We start from the raw sequence: 18,995 nt of genomic DNA on the forward strand, positions 1-18,995 counted from the left end.
TGCAAAGGGCTCGTGTTCAGGACCGAGAGACAGTCAGTCGGAAAGGGCGGGTGTGCAGCGTGAGTCCAGGTCAGGGAGGAGGCGGCCTGGAGGTCTCCAAGGATGGTCTCCACAGGGCGAAGCACTTGAGGCAGAGGGGGAGTTAGAGATAAAGTGAGTGGTGTAGTCTCTGGAATGTAGACAAAGTGAAATAATAACCAGATCAAGGGTTGGCTCCTGGGGCAAGACTTTCCTTGAGCTGTGTAAGGCAATCATTAAACTCCAGCTCTTTATTGCTATTCAACTCTGAAATAAGCCACCACTGAGGTTATGCTGTTCTGACTCATTACCCAGAATAACCGGGTTTGGAGCAAAATCCTAGAGTTCCACATACTTTGGTTGTTGTTCTTTAGCTTTTTCAAAGTAAAATTGTGTTAAGATGCCTTGGAAGACTACCTAAGAAGTAGACAGCAGTCCTGCTTCCCCCAGAGATGGAAAGTGGGTGAGACATACTCCAGCTGTCTTACTGGACCCCGGCATTGTGAACCGTGGGATTCTAGTACCTACTCAAAAGGCAAATAAGTAAAAATAAATTCAGATTTTAAAATTTTAAGCTGCATTAATGTTGTGCAGTCCCAGAAAAGTGAAGTAGTCCTCTAGAAATTCATTTGACTGAGAGTGACGGCCAACTTTACCATAGTATATTCAAAACAGGACTGAGGTGACAACTCTGCAAAGTGTTTGTATACGTGTAACAGCAGTACGATGCCTGGAAATGTACACATTCATATAAAAAAATTAGTCTGAAAGAGAAGGGAAGTAGGTACAGGTTGTGTCAAAGCCAGCTTGTACTTTGGAAAATAATTTGGCAGTTCTTCAAAAAGTTAAGAGTTTCCCTGTGACTCAGCAGTTGTACTCCTGGGCATCAACTCGAGAGCAATGAAACGTGCGTCCACCTAGAATGTCAATAGTAACGTTGCTCATGGCATAGAGTTGGAGCAGCCGGTTGCCCCTCAGTCGGATGTCCACACACAGGTGGGTCACCTGTGCACTACTCCTCCAGTGGAATATTAGGCAGTAGGATGAAGTGCCAAGAAACGCTACAAGGGTAAGCCTGGAAAATATGCTGTGAAGTGAAAAAAGCTAGCAATAGCAGACCATGTGTCATACGGTGCCATTTGTATGGAATGTCCAAAAGAGGTGAATTCATAGAAGCAGAGAGTAGATGAGTGATGGCCGATGGGGAGAAAGTAGGATGGGGAGTGGACGCAATGGGTATTGAATTTCTTTTAAGGGAGATAAAAGTGCTCTAAAATTCAATTTTGGTGATGATTAAATAACCCTGTAAATATGCTAAAAGACAGAATTTTACACTTTAGGTAGCTAAATTGTATGCTATGTGAATTTCTATCTAAATAAAGCTGTTTTTCCAGAAAGTCAACTTATAAAAAGCTACTCAGATACATATTATATAACTAACTGCCAATTAGAACTGACAGTGTCAACACAGGAACACTTGGACTTACAAAAACAGGCCAACAGGACACCTTTTGTTACAGCGGTTGACTCTGGTATCTTGCCGGTTATGCAGAAAGCCTGAGCCCTGTGGAGTGAGCAGTCCCGGGCCACGGCAAGTCACCCACAGCCCTGCTCTCTCTGACCGCCCTTGATGGCGCCGGGCTGAAGGGTGAAAACACCGCGCAACTGTAAATAGTTCTGGAATCAGTGCGAACGGCCTTCAGAAAGCATTTGACACAGACTCAACCTGTGAGCAGGGACTGCCGTCCCCTCCTGCCCACGAGAGGAAGATAGGCGTCAGGAGACTGCGGAAACCCGCGGACTGTCAGTCTTGGGGAGCGCAAGATTGGCTGGCCTGTGTGCTTTCGGCTGATTCCTGCCAATTGCCGGCCATTGCTCACAGATCTTTTGCTGCCAGAGGCGAACAGTAGATTCCTTTGGTTTTAGAGTTCTGCTGTTTTACTCTGTCTAGTCCTGTTTTCCCGGTTTTACGTACTCCAAAATTGACGTTAGAGAGACCCATGTGCTAACTGATAGAAGCATATACTGACCACAGTGACCTTTATTCTTGCCATAAAAAATAGCTCGAAAGGAGTGATCACATACGGTCAGATTTAAATTCCCTCTCAGAGTGAATGAAGTCAAAAAGAGAAAAATACTGAATAATATTGCTTATATGTGGATCTAGAAAAATGGTTTAAATGAATTTATATGCAAAGCAGAAATAGTCAACAGATTTCGAGAACAAACTTACGGTTAGCAAAGGGAGAAAGGCAGAGTGGGACAGATGGAGATTGGGACTAACATATATACACTGTTCTGGATGAAACAGGTAACTGACGGGAACCTGCCGCATAGCACAGGGAACTCTGGTCAGCGCTCTGTGATGACCTAGTGGGAAGAAAATCTTTAAAAAGGGGGGGACATATGTATACATACAGATGAGATGATTCACTTTGCCGTACAGAGGAAACCAACACAACATTGTAAGGCAACCATGCTCCAGTGAAGATTAATAAAAAATAAAATATTTTAAAATAAAAACAAATTGCATCTGAGAAAATTCAGTGGCTGTCAGGGAGGCGTCTCTTCTCTCTGCTCCTCTAACTGGTGTGCCCCGTCTTCTTTAGACTGATTCCACTGTCACACTGTCTGTGCACGACGTCTCCACTCACACACACGTCTGTTTCTGAGCTCCTTATCCTGCTTTTTCCATCTCTTTGCTTCTTCCTCTGGTAAATTCACACTTCTAAAGTTATTGTAGCTTTACTATTTGATAGGAGAACTTCTCCCCCACCACCCTGATTCTTTCTTATTTAGCAGACACTTGTGAGGTTTTCAAAAAAAAAAAAAAGTTTTGCTAGGATTTTAATTGCATTCATTTTTTGGAGTATTTTGAACTTTCAGGGCAGAAATCTATGAAGTCTTTTATCTACTTTTATGTCCTTTAGCCACACTTGCCATTTTTCTTCAGAAAGACCCCACACAAGTTCTTGTTACGTTTATCACCTATTAAATTAGTCAGGGTCCAATCAGAGAAGCAGAGCCAGTAGGAGGTGCGTGTTAAAAAATCTGTTGTAAAAATTGGTTAATGGGATTTGGGAAGCCAGTCCAAATCTATAAGGCCATTAGGGAAGGGCAGGCAGAAGACCTCGGGCATGAGATGGCCATCCACCGCCGGAACACAGGTGGGACTTGTCCTCCTCCTCCTGGGAAGCCTCTGTGCCACTTTCAAGGCCTTACACAGATTAAATGAGGCCCGCCCAGACTACCTAAAAAAATCTCCCTTACTTAAAAGTCAACTGAATACAGATTTTAGTCATGTTTACAAAATACCTTCCAAGTAACACCTAAATTATAAATAGTATTTGCTTCAATATTGGGGACATTAATTTAGCCAAGCTGACACATAAAAGAACACCGTAACACTTATATTAGTGATTTCCTGTTCCAGGGTTCTCATCCTATTTTCTGTTAATTGATTTTCAACAGCAAACCAAGTGATTTTAAAAATACTTTTCTTGTATCTTGTACCTCTGTGTTTTTATTACATTTAACAGAACAACATTTTCATTTTCTACAATCTTTTGCTTATTTCAATTGTCAGAACTTCCAGAAAAATCCTAAAGGATGATAAGACTTCTGCTTCTATGGACCTTGAGGGCAGGAAGCAAAGTGAAAAAGTCAGAGAGACAAACACTGTATGAACTCACTTATACGTGGAATCTAAAAAACAAATGACAACACCCAAACTCACAGAAAAGGGGATGGATTTGTGGTTCCCAGAGGTGGGGGCTGTTCAGGGGCTTCCCAGGTGGCGCTAATGGTAAAGAACCCGCTTGCCAATGCAGGAGACATAAGAGTTGTATATTCAATCCCTGTGTCAGGAAGATCCCCTGGAGGAGAGGGTGGCAATCCACTCCAGTATTCTTGCCTGCAGAATCCCCATGGATAGAGAAGCATGGTGGGCTGCAGTCTGTGGAGTCACAGAGAGTAAGACACGACTGTAGCAACTAAGCACGCATGCATGAGCTATAAGGACTTTCATTCAAAAAAAGTTCTGACCACAGAATAAGACACACACACACACACACACACACACATACACACGACCTCTGCTTCTAGGAGTTTTAGCTATGTCATCAGACTGATCCTCTTTCTGGAGATTCCCACCCTCAGCCCACAACTCTGTGCAAAATGTAAAAACATTTTCCTAAAACCTTCAAATTGCTCTGAAGACAGCGTGGTATTAGAGAAGAATCAGAGCCTGAGCCAGCCGTTTGGTCTGCGTTTGCTCTGGGAGCAACTGGGGGTCAGGGAGAGACAGACAGAGCTGTGTTCTCAGGCCCCTAGGGCAGACGAGGTGATCCACACCCTGCCCAAGGTGGGTGCCTTACAAACCAGCCTTCCCTGGGCCTAGCTCTCCCAGACACTGGCCTGTTAAAGAGAAGCCAGGAGCATCCTGTCCTGGCATGGCCTGGGACCCAGACACTGGCAGTCTCTGGGGCCAGCAAGATTCGAAGCCCTGACCGACGAGGGTTGAGGTGACTCAGCCTGCTGGTGCCCTGAGTGCTCAGTAAAAGCAACTCCTCAGACATTCTCTTTGAGGGAACATCACATCATTTCTACAAATACTTCTTTTTTTTTTTTTGACCATACTGCATGGCACGTGGGAATCTTAGTTTCCCGACCAGGGATGGAACCCACGCCCTCCACACTGGAAGGCAGAGTCTTAACCATACGATCGCCGGGCAAGTCCCCAAATAGTTTTTCAAATAGCATAGTCAGCATACAATCAAGAAAAGATCCTCAAGCGATCAGACTCCATGAACAAGAACCAACAGAAATAACCAACAACAGAAACAAACTAACAGACTCCAGACATTGGAATTATCAGGCAGAGGGTGACAGAAAACCTCCTTGTTTTGTTTCAGCTTTGGACAAAAATTCCTTTGATGTCTCACTATTTTTTATGACATCTGCTCCATTTACAAAGATAAGGCACTCTTCACTCTCAATTTACTAAGATTTTTTTTAAGTTAGTAATGAATATAAAATCATATCAAATCTCTTTTCAGTGTATATTGTGACTTTCATCATGAACTTTGTGATTTCCTAACATTAAACCATTACTGCATCTCTGAAATGAATCCTAATTGGTGTTAGTGTGTTCTTAAAAGTGTACTTCTCACTTTGTTAGTATTCTTATACTTGTACGTAAGATTGGTGTGTGCTTTTACTGTTTCTCGAGCCATCTGTCAGATTTTGGTATTGCGATCAGAAAGAGAATCGGAAAATTGCAAAAAAAAAAAAAAAAAACCCACAAAATCTAAGAATTTGTGTTTTCGTTGTTGTTCAGTTGTCAGCTGTGTCCAACTCTTGGTGACTCCGTGGACTGAAGCACGCCAGGCCTCCCTGTCCATCACCAACTCTCAGAGTTTGCTCAATCTCAGGTCCATTCAGTCAGTGATGCCATCCAACCATCTCATCTTTTGTTGTCCCCTTCTCCTCCTGCCTTCTATCTTTCCCAGCATCAGGGTCTTTGTGTTTTAGAAGGTCAGAATTATTAAGGACTCTCTGTTCCATGGGTCTATTTTAAATTTTACTCTTTTTGGTTTGTCACTGTAAGTGATTTGAGCACTTTTGCGATAGCATTTATTTATTTTTGTGAGCTGACTTCATCCTTAATCTAACAACTTTTGTTAGTTTGGTCATCACAGTCACAGATTTTTAAGAGTTTTTCACATGTTAATGAAATTAACTCCTTCTCACTACAAGTGTTACAAATATTTCCCCCAGTTTTAAATTTTAGTTTGATTTACTGTTTTTCTTATACAGAAATGTATAATTTTAAATCAATTTTATCAATATATCAATTTATTTGCTTAGGAAGGCCTTCTTTATTCTCATTATTTTTAAAATTCCCATATTTTTCTTCTTTTATCATTTCATTTTTTGATGTTTGAATTTATGGTCTGTGTGGAATTTATTGTGAAGTAAAGGATGAGAAAGGAATCCAATTATTCCCTCAAGATGGCTATAACAAACTGTAACTATAATTTAATGACTCTTTTAACCACAACTGATTTCAAATAACTGCTTTTTATCCCCGTTTTTATTTTGATCTGTGTCTTGACTTTCTGGTCTGTTCTACTGATCTGTCTTGTCATTGCCAATACCAAATATTTTTACATTCTCTAGATTTATAATACATTTTAATATCTACATTTTCTAGAGCTTTACGATCCTATTATGTTTATTTCTACTTCATTTAATCATGGTTTGACATTATTTTTCTAATTTTGTGATTATCTTTGGGACTTAATATAAAGTTAATATTTATAAAATTACATAACTAATTGGAAAAACCGCTAGTGAAAATGATGAAAACTTACACAGTTTGAGGTAAAAAATAAGAGCTAAATTGATCATAGTGTCTATTTACTTATTTGTGTGTTTGGCTTTCTGACTGCTCATTCAAATTCTGAAAGAGGTGTGTAAAAATCTCTAAATACGATAGTAGATATGTCACATTTAGCAATCCACCAGCTTTTTAATTCAATGTAATGGTCACTTGGTACAAATGTGTTTATGCTACTTCGTGGGTTGCAAACTCTTTTATCAATAACCAACCTCTAATCCAATTAATTTTTTCTTGATGTCCACTTCAATATTGATAAAATCACTTCTGCTTTCTTTCTTTTCACATCAGTTTGATATATTTTAATCCTATTCAGTTCAGTTGAGTCACTCAGTTGTGTCCGACTCTTTGCGACCCCATGGACCGCAGCATGCCAGGCTTCCCTGTCCATCACCAGCTCCCGGAGCTTACTCAAACTCATGTCCATCGAGTCAGCGATGCCATCCAATCATCTCATCCTCTGTCATCCCCTTCTTCTCCTGCCTTCAATCTTTCCCAGCATTAGGTCTTTTCCAATGAGTCAGTTCTTAGCATCCAGGGGGCCAAAGTATTGGCGTTTCAGCTTCAACATCAGTCCTTCCAATGAATATTCAGGACTGATTTCCTTTAGGATGGATTGGTTGGATCTCCTTGCAGTCCAAGGGACTCTCAAGAGTCTTCTCTAATACCACAGTTCAAAAGGATCAATTCTTCGGCACTCAGCTTTCTTTATGGTCTAACTCTCACATCCATACACAACTACTGGAAAAACCAAAGCTTTGACTAGACGGACTTTTGTTGGCCAAGTAATATCTCTGCTTTTTAATATGTTGTCTAAGTTGGTCATAGCTTTTCTTCCAAGGAGCAAGAGTCTTTTAATTTCATGGCTGCAGTCACCATCTGCACTGACTTTGGAGCCCCCCAAAATAAAGTCTGTCACTGTTTCCATTGTTTCCTCATCTATCTGCCATGAAGTGATGGGCCCAGATGCCATGATCTTAGTTTTCTGAATGTTGAGTTTTAAGCCAATTTTTCACTCTCCTCCTTTACTTTCATCAAGAGGCTCTTTAGTTCCTCTTCACTCTCTGCCATAAGGGTGGTGTCATCTGTGTATCTGAAGTTATTGCTATTTCTTCCAGCAATCTTGATTCCAGCTTGTGCTTCATTCAGCCTGGCATTTCGTATGATGTACTCTGCATATAAGTTAAATAAGCAGGGTGACAATATACAGCCTTGACGTACTCCTTTCCCAATTTGGAACCAGTCTGTTGTTCCATGTCCAGTTCTTACCTGCATACAGGTTTCTCAAGAGGCAGGTCAGGTGGTCTGGTATTCCCATCTCTTGAAAAATTTTCCACAGTTTGTTGTGATCCACACAGTCAAAGACTTTGGCATGGTCAATAAAGCAGATGTTTTTCTGGAACTCTCTTGCTTTTTTGATGGTCCAGCAGATGTTGGCAATTTGATCACTCGTTCCTCTGCCTTTCCTAAATCCAACTTGAACATCTGGAAATTCTTGGTTCATGTACATAAAGCCTGGCTTGGAGAATTTTGAGCATTATTTTGCTAGTGTGTAAGATGAGTGCAATTGTGCAGTAGTTTGAACATTCTTTGGCACTGCCTTTCTTTGGGATTGGAAGGAAAACTGACTTTTTCCAGTCCTGCAGCCACTGCTAAGTTTTCCAAATCTGCTGGCATATTGAGTGCAGCACTTTAACAGCATCATCTTTTTAGGATCTGAAATAGCTCAACTGGGATTCCATCACCTCCACTAGCTTTGTTTGTAGTGATGTTCCCTAAGACCCACTTGACTTCACATACCAGGATGTCAAGAGTGAACATCAACATTTCAGGAATCAGTGAACTAAAATGGACTGGAACGGGTGAATTTAACTCAGATGACCATTATATCTACTCCTGTGGGCAAGAATCGCTTAGAAGAAATGAAGTAGCCCTCATAGTCAACAAGAGTCTGAAATGCAGTACTTGGGTGAAATCTCAAAAATGACAGAATGATCTTTGTTCATTTCCAAGGCAAACCATTCAACATCACAGTAATCTAAGTCTATGCCCCAACCAGTAATGCTGAAGAAGCTGAAGTTGGATGGTCCTATGAAGACCTACAAGGCTTTCTAGAACTATCACCCCCAAAAGATGTCCTTTTCATCACAGGGGACTGGAATACAAAAGTAGGAAGTCAAGAGATACCTGGAGTAACAGGAAAATTTGCCCTTAGAGTACGGAATGAAGCAGGGCAAAGGCTAATAGAGTTTTGCCAAGAGAACGCACTGGTCGTAGCAAACACCCTCTTCCAACAACACAAGAGGACTCTACACATGAACATCACCAGATGCTCAATACTGAAATCAGATTGATTATATTCTTTGCAGCCAAAGATGGAGACGCTCTATACAGTCAGCAAAAATAAGACCAGGAGCTGACTGTGGCTCAGATCATGAACTCCTTATTGCCAAATTCAGACTTAAATAGAAGAAAGTAGGGAAAAACAATAGATCATTCAGGTATCACCTAAATTTTAATCTATTCCTGAATGTTAAAATGTCTCTCTGAATTGATTAAGGCATATCCTGTAAATGATATAGCTGGATTTCATTATGCTTAATGTAGGTGTTTAAGTGATCCATATTTTATTTTCAAAGCCTGTTATGCAGGTTAATCTTCCCCGTGCAGGGCTCCAGGGCTGGGATGCCCAACGTGGGGCTCCAAGCCCTCTCTTTACAGAGGAATCCAAGTTGTGATGTCCCCTCCTGCAGGTACGGAGTCAGGGCATGGCTCTCTGCCTCTCCTACTCTTCTCGGTGTGGTTTTTCTTTACACCCCTGGTTGTAGAAGAGCCGTTCTGTTGTCTTCAAGTTGTTCTCATAGAGGGTTGTTCAATGCGCAACTGTGGTTTTGTTGGAGGAGGAGAGATTGTAGGAGGTGAGACTAGAGTCTTTCTAATCTGCTACCTTGTGTCCTGTTAACTACAGTCAATCCTGATCACATTCTTGATCCTGTTGTGTTTTCTTCAGTTTAGGTCATGCTCTGATATCCTCATATTTATTTATACTGTGCTGCCTACTTTCCCCTTTTCACCAGCACATAAACTCCAGGAGGGCAGAGACCTTTCCTGGTGCATTCATTGTGTGTCTTTGACTCAACAATGCCTGGCATGTCAGAGGTGTTGAATGAATGGAGAAAAATATGAAACAGCAGAAGCTGCTTTTGGTCTATCCAGGATTTCCATGTGATCAATTCTCCTTTCTCTATTTAATTTTCCAGGCTCCATCTTTCTGGTCTACCTCGAAGCCTTGGTGAGAAGCAAAGTAACCACACACACACGTGTGAGCACACATGCACACACACACATGCTCTCACATACTTGCAAGAGGACAAATTCACGCACCCAGTGTGAAGTTGATGGAATTCTGCCAAGGAGGAAAGCTGAATTGTTTAGCTGATTTACTACAATTCACAAAACTTTCTGGAGTATTTGGTAACTCCAGACCTCCGTTTCACATCATTTAACTGATATGAAATATGATCCAGTTCTTACTTCTGTTTACTGCCTAGTCACTGTCAAAGAGTACTGAATGTTGCTTTTGTTGTTTCTTCAGATATGACTCAACCGATAGCAAGATTATATTGTAAATGGATCTGTTTTTTGTTAGAGATTTAGTTTAATATGACTCAGTTTGACCAACATAACAAGACTTTGGCAACAGAAGTTACCCACAGAAACCTAGGAGTAATATTTAGGCCATTTTCTTCAGCTGTTTATCTGGAGCATGCAGTTAAGACTAGAAACCTGGACTCCCACATTGATGTGCTTGCTTTACCACAACTTGATTTTGTTTCAAGGACCACAGTCGAAATGACAGGTTGCTATGACTCATGTTTTGTGATGAGAATGAGTTGTTCTATTGGCACACAGCAGGTGTGGTGTCAATGCTGAACACGTGCATGGGTGAATATAAACAAACACTGAAAATAATTCAACAAACTATTAGCTATGCTTTACTTTTTTGCTATTAAACTCTTTCTGGAATGATTAGGGATCTCTCTGAAGAAATCAAAGGAAGAGAGGAAAACTTTTGCTTTTGGATAAATATAAGCAATGTTTATTGGAGGAGGCAATGGCACCCCACTCCAGTACTCTTGCCTGGAAAATCCCATGGACAGAGGAACCTGGTAGGCTACAGTCCATGGGGTCGCTAAGAGTCAGACAGGACTGAGCGACTTCACTTTCAGTTTTCACTTTCATGCATTGAAGAAGGAAATGGCAACCCACTCCAGTGTTCTTGCCTGAAGAATCCCAGGGATGGGGGAGCCTGATGCGCGGCCGTCTATGGGGTCACACAGAGTCGGACACGACTGAAGTGACTTAGCAGCAGCAGCAGCAGCAAGCAATATTTATAAATATAAAGTTTATAAATAAACAAAGTTTATATAAATAAACTTTATATAAAGTTTATAAATATAAACTTTATGCTGAGTTTCTGTAAAATTCTCATCATTTGTTAAAAGTCTGCTCAACAAAGCCAATTTGTTGCAGAGACTGCTGGTCAGGGAATGTCAGAGCTGCATCACAATCATTAGTGTTGTTCACCCCGTCCCCCCAGTTCTTGTGCTCTGGGCCTGAGGGAGAATCATATTTGCCGGGGTGCTGGAGATGGTGTCGGGACTTCCTAGGTGGCACTAATGGTAGAGAATCTGCCTGCCAGTGCAGGAGATGCAAGTGACACAGATTCAATCCCTGGGTCGGGCAGATCTCCTGGAGATCTGGAGCGGCAACCCACTCCAGTATTCTTGCCTGGGACATCCACGGACACAGGAGCCTATCAGGCCACAGTCCATGGGCTCACAAAGAGTCAAACATGACTGGGCGCACACACACGCACACACACACACACGGTGATGGTGTTGGCCCCTGTGACCCCTTGTGGACAATGAGTGAGAGCAGAAATGACAATGACACATGCCATGGTCCAGCCAGCCCATTTTATCAGTGAGGCGAGACCCCCAGAGCTTCCCCTCCTTCTGACGTGATTACCAGCAGTGTTTCTAATCACAGGTGCTGAAGGCCTGGGGGGAGGGTGGTGTGTGGGGTCTAGTTCAGAGCCAAGAATCGTGCATTGATCAGGAACTGGAAACTGGAAATAAGTGCTTCTTGTCTGAGACGTTGAGTCTGGGGGCTGTCAGTGCAGCAGAATCTAGCCCATTCTGACTTACATGCAGATTTTAAGTAACCTGCTCCAATGGGCACTGTTGCTTCATCTGTTACTTTGATCTGGGCCCAACTCTCTGACCTATTTCTTATGGCCCCTGAACAGCTTTTGGACTCTACTTTTGCCTTTCCATTTGAATCTTACTGCCTTCAAATAAAACACAGCTGATGGACTCAAATAAAATACAAATAACTTTTTTAGAATTAAGATTTGAGGACTGGTTTATCTCATCTCTCATTCCTCTCATTTATTCATTCATAAAACAAATGTGGAACATTTCTATGAGCCAGTGTTAACTACCAGGATAAAATGGCAAATAAAAATCATGGGAATTATATTCTATTTGGAAAGACAAAAATTAATCAAACAATTGAGACTTCCCTGGTGGTCCATTGGATAAGAATCTGTCTGCCAATGCAGGGGACGTGAGTTTGACCCCTGATTTGGTAACAAAGATCACACATGCCGTGGGGAGCTAAGCCCATGCCGCAACTACTGAGCCCACTCACAACCAGTACTGAAGACTGCGTGCTCCAGAGCCCATGCTCTGCAACAACGAGAAGCCCGTGTACCACACCTAGAGAAAGCTCACTGTCAGCAACAAGAGCCCATGAGCCACAACGAAGACCCAGTGCAGCCAAAAAAAATATGAATCAAATAATTAAACAAGTAAATAAAATGTTACAACAGTGATAAGTGCTATAAAGAGGAGATACACACACTATCACCTACCTGCCTACCTATTATATCTAACTGTCTACCTTCCTTTATCTATCATCTACCTATAGATACTGATAAAGCAAATGTGGTAAAATGTTCATGATTAGAGAATGCTGGTATCTTGGAATGATGGTACACAGATTTTTGTGTTATTTCTGCAGCTTTTCTCTCAGTATGAAATTCTGCCAAAATGAGAAGGCTTTTGCAAAGTACTGACTAGTGCGGTAGCATGTACCTTTACTGGCCAGAGTCATCTGGGTTGTTGATCTTGGTTTGGCACTTGATTCAAACTCCTGGCACATTACATTGTTTGGAACTGCCATCCACCTTTCTAATCACCATCCCTGCAATCCTGTGGCCCACTCAGGGTAGTGAGAAGGAAGAAAATCCATTTAAAATTGTGCTTTGTATTAAAACAAAATACAAATTAAAAACCACTACCTTTTTGGTTTCTTTCCTGTATTTAAAAAAATCATATATAATAAACACTGAAAATCAAGAAAAGATATAAAAAGTCTAATAAAACATGAAAATTACTCATAACCACAAATCAGTTGGTGATCACGGCAATTAATATTTTGGCTCATTTCCTAAATTATACGTTTTTTGTTTTCATTTGGCAGTATTCATTGTTTGCTGATATGTTAACAAGTAACCCTGAAACTCGACTGTTTAAAACAAGAAGCACTCCCCGTCTCACATGGTGTCTGGGTCAAGACTCTGGGATGATGGGTCTGGACCACGGTTCTCGGGCTGTAGCCAAGCTGCAGCCTACTGACCTCTTTCCCAGAGCCACTGCTGGAGATGTCAGCCCCTCACCAGGGAGACTGCCCACAGAGGCTCAGAACTGCTCACGCTGCGCTGCAGGAAACTCGGCCTCCCGCAAGGAGTTGATGGCAGGAGAGAGGCTGAGAGACGGAGAGACAGAGGAGGGAGGGAGGCCAAGACAGCTGCAGTCTTTTACGACCCCATCTTGGGAGTGACGCACCATCACTTGTATTCTATTGCCCATAAGGCTCGCTCTAGACAGTGTGGGGACAGCCCCACAAGGCGTGAATGACTCACCCCTTTCCTGGGAGGCAGGAAACATTGGGATCATCTTGGATCCTCTTCACCATACGACACTCTTATCACAAGCATTTAATCACCTTGTAAACTATTTCCTACAGCATTATTTCAATGAATTAATAATATTTATTAACTTCATCAAATTACTGCATAGTAATATTTAATTGCATTCTACTGCTATGGGCCTTCGAACTCAAGTACAAACGGACATTAAAAAGTTATGAGGCTGTTATTTTACATTTTTTAAATTGAAGTACAGCCGATTTACAATGATGTGCTAATTTCTGCTGTACAGCAAAATGATTCAATTATAATATAAATACATGCCTTCTTCTTTAGATTCTTTTCCATTATGGTTTATCCCTAGATACTGAATATACTGCCTTACAGTAGAATCTTGTCATCCGTCCTATAAATAGTTTGCTCTTGCTAAGCCCAAACTCATAATACTTCCCTCCTCCACCCCCTCCCCCTTAGCAACCACAAGTCTTTTCTCTAAGTCTGTCTCTGTTTTGTAGATAAGTTTATTTGTATCATATTTTAGATCCCACATGTAAGAGATATCATATGGTATGAGGGCAAAAGAGGATGAGATGGTTGTATGGCATCAACGATTCAATGGACTTGAACTTGGGCAAACTCTGGGAGGTAGTGGGGGACGGGGAGGCCTGGTGTGCTGCAGTCCATGGGGTTGCAAAGAGTCGGACATGACTTAGTGACTGAACAACAACAACAAAATATGGTATGATATCTCTTTCTGACTTACTTCACTTAGTATGACAATCTCTAGGTTCATCCATGTTCCTGAAAATGACATTATTTCATTCTTTTTTATGGCTGAGTAATAGTCCATTGCATGTATGCACCACAGCTTTATCCGTTCATCTGCTGATGGATACTGAGGTTGTTTCCATGTCCTAGCTGCTGCAGATAGTGCTGGAGTGAACACAGGGCTACATGTATCATTTTGAACTATAGTTTTCTCTGTATATACGTCCAGACGTGGGGTTGCTGGATCATATGGCAACTCTACTTTTAATTCTCTGAGGCACCTCCATAGTGTTCTCACAGTGGCTGCACCAGCTTTCATTCCCAATGAAGCTGTTATCTTAAAAAATGACACCAGAACTCTCTATCCATCCAAATAAGTGCTATTCTTTAGAGTGCTCACCTTGGGAACCTATTGGACTTGGACTGCAAGGAGATCAAACCAGTCAATCTTAAAGGAAATCAGTCCTGAATATTCATTGGAAGGACTGATACTGAAGCTGAAGCTCCAATACTTTGGCCACCTGATGCAAAGAACTGACTCATTGGAAAAGACCCCGATGCTGGGAAAGATTGAAGGCAGGAGGAGAAGGGGATGACGGAGGATGAGATGGTTGAATGGCATCACTGACTCGATGGACATGAGTCTGAGCAAACTCTTGCAGTTGATGATGGACAGGGAGTCCTGGCGTGCTGCAGACCATGGAGTAGCAAAGAGTTGGACACGACTGAGCGACTGAACTGAACTGAACTGGGGAACCTATGGACTTATTCTGATGATGCTGGTGGGGCTGTGGTCACAAACATGCCTGGCACCCTTCTTTTGAAATTACAGTCAGAGTCTTGCAGCATTATTATTTTCAGTAAGCTCGAAGGTGGTATGAGGTAGTTATGTTAGCAAGTAGAACATTCATTGGATTTATTCTTGTTCTGCTGTTCAGTTTGTGATATCAAACCAGATGTACAGTCAAAAATGTGTTTTTGGCACTCAACTGCAACTTAACAAAATGATATTTCTTTGCAGAAATAAGTTGTCATGAGAATGAAGTATATGTGAATGAGCACTGTTGACTCAGAGATTTTAGTGCTTTGGGCTTTGAATGTACCCCCATCCATACCACCTGCCCAGTGAGTGTCCTGAAACGTTTTCTTAAAATACAGTTCTTGGAATAAGTTCTAGCTTTATAGAAACTTACACCTACCAACATCCAGTCTTATATTTACATTAGCTGTGAAGTTTGCCTATGAGCGCTGTTGAGCCAGAATGGAGTCTTGTTTGACTTTGCTTCTCCTCATACTGGGTACACAGGATGTACCTAAGACACACTTGTTGAATTAATGACACCCTGAAATTCTGGGGGTGTTAAAAAAAAAAAAAGGCACTTCAGCTAGTAGTACTTGCCTGGTGGTCTAAATCTTAAAGCCAATCATGTTGACAACTAGTACCTGAGTGTCCTTTTTTAAACCCTATGCAGTGACATCCTAGAATTTGCTCATTTCTCCTGAGTCTTGCAGTAACATTTGAGCTGACGTAGATGGTAGGCTGAAAGACATGGGCATTTCCCAAACAGACTGAACACACCAAACAAAAAGTAATCACCATCAAAACAAACCAATCACCCTAGTCAGGAACAGAATTTTTTAAAAGCTTGTATCCTACTCTAAACTTCTTTGAAGTCGTGATATGTATATTTGTGAGTCTCCCACACTGAAACCATCGCAGTTATTGGTTTTCTCTAAGACATCCGAGAAGTATGTGTGGACCGTGCATGTAATTACAGTCTTTTCAAACAACTGCTCGGGGATGGGCTGGGGCACTGGGGAAATAGGCAAACTATTGCCATTTCCCAGAAAGCCACCATTGTTATCAGCAGGTCTACTGTGAAGGAGAAAAACAACCCAATATGAATGCTGGAGTAAGTGTTACGCTCATCACTCATGTTCTCACAAAATCCTGTGGTTCCTGCCAAGCCCTCTACACAAACAGGGCGTGGCTTTCTGATGTACTTGGGTTCCTCCTAATTAAGTGATAACTTACACTTCCAGCAAGAACCGGGGCAGCTTCCGATGCTGAAACCCTGAGACCAGATGATTAAAGATAAAAACAGAACAAATTCTAATGAATGGAACAGAACCCCTCTGAGGGGCTCTCTAATGAGAGGAGAAGGCGCTGGGTGCCACAGAAGAGAGTGGGCCCGGGTGGAAGCCTGCGGGCTCCGTCCCCAACATGCAAACCAGTGGGTCTCGTCTGCACCAGCCTTGGTCACTGCCTGGCTTCTCTCTCTCTCTCTTAGAATATAACTTCGCATTTTCAGAAGTTGACAGAATAGAACAAGATAAGAATGCCTAAGTGTCTAACAAAACCTTCCAATATTTTTACACTTTCCCCTATTTTCTTGCTTATTCATTCCCTCCCTCTCTACAAGCACATACCCACACTCACACCTCACACTTTTTTCTGAACTGTTTCAAAGTAAGCTGGAGATGTGCCTTTTACCATAAGATACTGTAGCATATTATTTCTTTCAAATAAGAAAAGAATCTTTTTTCTTTCATGATTGGGACAATTATCAACACCTGGAAAATGAATTGTGATGTGTACATAATCTATGGATCTTACTCAGATTCTGTCACTTAGCTGACTGATGTCCTTTAGAGTAAAAGGGACGAAGTCCTGACCCGGGTCCACACAGGAGGGATGGCGGGTAGTTCCCAAGTCCTAGTCTCCTTTATCTGGAGCAGCTCTGCTCTCCCTCACGACCTTAACAACCCTGAAGAGTACTTTGCGGGTGGCCCTCAGGTGGGGTCTGATCAGGTTTGGTGATGGTTCTCAAGGGAACTTCATAAAAGCTGCAGTGTGCCAAGAGGTACCTGGTGCTGGCTGTCCTAATGCTGGATGTTAACCTGGTCAGCGTTTGAAATCCTCCCTTCTGCTCTGCACCATGAGGCAAAATGTCAGCGTGGAGACCCTGGGCCTCACACCTGGAGGGTGGCTGTGTGCTGGTGCCCTCCGTCTGTCCCGTCCTAGGTCTGCTTCAGACCCGGCACCGTCACAGCCTCAGAACAGGTTCATCCAGCGGGAGATACCAACAAAAGGCCTGCATGGGGAGGAGAAGCTGGGAGGACACACCCGGGGCCCCTCACTGCTGTGCCTGTGGCAGGGGCCGCATCCCTCCATGACCACAGCTCCAGTTCCCCACTCCCTGGCCCTCTCAGCCCTGGGCAGGGGGTGGTCGGGGTGGCTTCTTGCTGTGGCCCATCCCCATCACACCTTCCTGGGGCTCCTTGCTGCCCACGCCCCCAACAGTGGTCCTCTGTTACAGAGACTTCATTGCTCACACCTGACTGAATCCTGTCCTGCACTATGCCTCTCACCGGCCCAGCTCTCACGCTGTGTGCGGTTTCTGGGGAGCAGATGCAGAAGAAGAGACCACTTTTAGAGAAGTGTGACCAGTGGTGTGGCTCTCATCATTAAGGACAGGACTTCCCTGGTGGTCGAGTAGTAAGAGTCCCACTCCCAATGCACGTGGCCCAGGTTTGATCCCTGATCAAGAAACGAGATTCCACGTGCGGTAACTAAAAGACCCCACATGCTGCAACTTAGCCCCAGCACAGCTGAATAAATAAAATACTTTAAAAATCTTGTGATCAACCATGATGGAAAAGAATATTATAAAAAGAATGCTTATATGTCTGTAGCTGAATCATCATGTTGTACAGCAGAAATCGACACAACACTGTAAATAAACTACACTTCAATTAAAAAAAAAAAAAACAAGGAGCAGCTCCTCCACTCAGAGAGATCGGCTGGATGGTGCAAACACCGGAGGTCTGCCGTCACATTCCGCAGTAAGGAGACCCCACGTGCCCCGGAGATAAGGAGCATCTAGGCACGGCCGTCAGAAGTATAGGGGACCGGGGGCAGGCCTCCCTTGAGGCGGGGGGTTTCGGGGGGACAGAGAGGAACTGTCTGACCCCTGCTGAGCGCCTCGCTTTTCTGTGAGGGCTTAGGGAATCGGGGGGTTGGCCTGGGAGGTGCCCAGACCCCTGTGTCTTCTTTCAGGGAACCACAGGACGGGTGATGATGGATGTCCCAGCGTCAGAGCATCAGAATGGGGAGCCACAGCCCCACACGCTGCTCAGAGCCAGGCACCTGTGACAACCCTGCTGACAGCTGGCTCTGCCCCAAGGCCATCACAGAGAAGAGACACTTGGTCTTGTGACGCATGCCCTTTGTAACGTGCAACCTCCCTGCTGGCTACAACAGGCAATTTCTCCCAGGTAGGTGCATGATGAGGATTCGTTGTGTTCAGCGTCACATCCCTGGAGTGGGCAGAGAGGGGGAGGTTTCCGCCCTCCACATGCCAGGAGACTGCTGCAGCGGAAGGGCAGAGGTGAAGCCCCTCTCCTGGCTCCGCAGACACAGGAGGGCGGAGCAGAGCCATGGCTGGCCTCAGAGCCCAGGCCTCCTGGTCTCCTGGGTACTGCGAGGGGCGTGAAACCATAACCATGGATGGAAGGGGGCTCTGGACTGTGCCCAGGAGAGGGGGGCGCTGCTTACCTGTGAGAGCGCCAGCCCTCCGCCCAGAGCCTAGACCCAGGGTACTGGAGATCTGAAATCAGTGCCTTTCCTGACGGCCCGAGCCCTGCATTCCCTGCACTCACACGAACATCACAGTCTGCAGAAGGCCCTCCTCACACGGGACAATGAGGTACTCGCCTCCACCCGACTGCCCCGAACACAAGGCCTTCCCTCCTCGCCCCGTGCCTCCACACTGGCCTGGGGCACTGGTCAGCGTGGCCTCGCTCCAGCCC

The 18,995-nt window shown here is 43.5% G+C and overlaps 1 protein-coding gene across 2 annotated transcripts in view; it reads left to right on the top strand.

The window, feature by feature from the left end:
• The window catches only part of MFAP3L (microfibril associated protein 3 like), a 110,925-nt gene extending 92,525 nt beyond the window's left edge, over positions 1-18,400 (top strand). Inside the window, exon 6 of one of the 2 annotated variants that reach the window (XR_006272890.1) lies at positions 18,244-18,400. The gene's annotated coding sequence lies outside the window, so the exon portion shown is untranslated. Of the gene's footprint in view, positions 1-9,678; positions 10,628-18,243 lie in introns of those variants that run through there. The other variant, XR_006272888.1, reaches the window with a different exon arrangement.
• The last annotated feature ends 595 nt before the right edge of the window (positions 18,401-18,995 follow it).

This window comes from Cervus canadensis, chromosome 14, assembly GCF_019320065.1.
Source record: "Cervus canadensis isolate Bull #8, Minnesota chromosome 14, ASM1932006v1, whole genome shotgun sequence".
In the NCBI taxonomy this organism is placed as follows: domain Eukaryota; kingdom Metazoa; phylum Chordata; class Mammalia; order Artiodactyla; family Cervidae; genus Cervus; species Cervus canadensis.